At 46.2% G+C, this 1040-nt stretch overlaps 1 non-coding gene across 1 annotated transcript; it reads left to right on the top strand.

Moving 5' to 3' along the window:
- Positions 1-506: 506 nt before the first annotated feature.
- On the top strand, positions 507-585 carry TRNAR-UCU. The gene has a single exon. It is a non-coding gene; the product is annotated as a tRNA-Arg (tRNA).
- The last annotated feature ends 455 nt before the right edge of the window (positions 586-1040 follow it).

The following is a 1040-nucleotide window of genomic DNA, read 5'->3' on the forward strand; positions in this document are numbered from 1 at the left end:
TCTATGGGGTCGCACAGAGTCAGACACGACTGACGTGACTTAGCAGCAGCAGCAGCAAAAAGCTTTCACCTGCTTCCAGTGAGAATGTTGGAGCAGATTCCTGTTTCACTTCACATGCCTCAGGAATGTGTGTAATCCCATTTAAGATGCTTGATTAAGTCTTTAGAACCCAAATCAAGTTGGGGACTTTTCAATCCCAAGAGGACAGCCGGTCATGAGATGGAAACATTCCTAATCAAACATTGTCCTGGAGAGAAGTCTGCTTTGTCTGGTTCGAAGCATAGAGAGACGAGTTCCTGTAAGAAATAGCAGCCATTCCCACATATGAATTCTTCTAAGCCAACTCAGGACCTTCAGCCAAAGAAGGCACATGTACTGCTAGACAGACTTGGCCTCTGACAGAATCCAGAGAGTAGGAGCTGTATCATCAGACTTCATTTTGCAATGCATCCTCCCCAGCTGCCCAGCCGTGCAGGTGGAAGAATTTAATAATCAAATATGGGACTTCCCTGGTGGTCCAGTGGCTAGGACTCTGCGCTTCTAATGCAGGGGGCCCAGGTTCGATCCCTGGTCAGGCCTCTGGACCCCATACGCTGAAACTAAGAGTCTGCATGCTGCAACTAAAGATCCCACATGCTGTAATAAAAATTGAAGAACTCAAGTGCCACAACTAAGACCCAGGGCAGCCGAATAAGTAAATAAGTATTTTAAAAAATAATTCTAATGATAAATAAAAAAGAGAAGCAAATGCACTGAACAATTATTGATATGAAAAGTATGCTCTCACATCATGGATCAAGTCAGTAGGAAAGTCTCCCTCTTGATCTCTCCCTCCAAGTGCAACAGCAGCACCCATCTACAGAAGTTATGAAGAAAGCGGAGAAGCTACCAAGCTGAGTGGTCTCAACCGTTGCAGAGCCCATGCCATCTCCCAAGGCCAACCCAAGGAAAGCGCATGGCTTCGAGGTAGCCACCCAAGGGTCAGAGTCCTCATCACAACGTGGAAGGAAAGCAGAGGACCTACTTTAAGACCACATCTG

This window comes from Cervus canadensis, chromosome 19 (assembly GCF_019320065.1).
Source record: "Cervus canadensis isolate Bull #8, Minnesota chromosome 19, ASM1932006v1, whole genome shotgun sequence".
Lineage (NCBI taxonomy): Eukaryota > Metazoa > Chordata > Mammalia > Artiodactyla > Cervidae > Cervus > Cervus canadensis.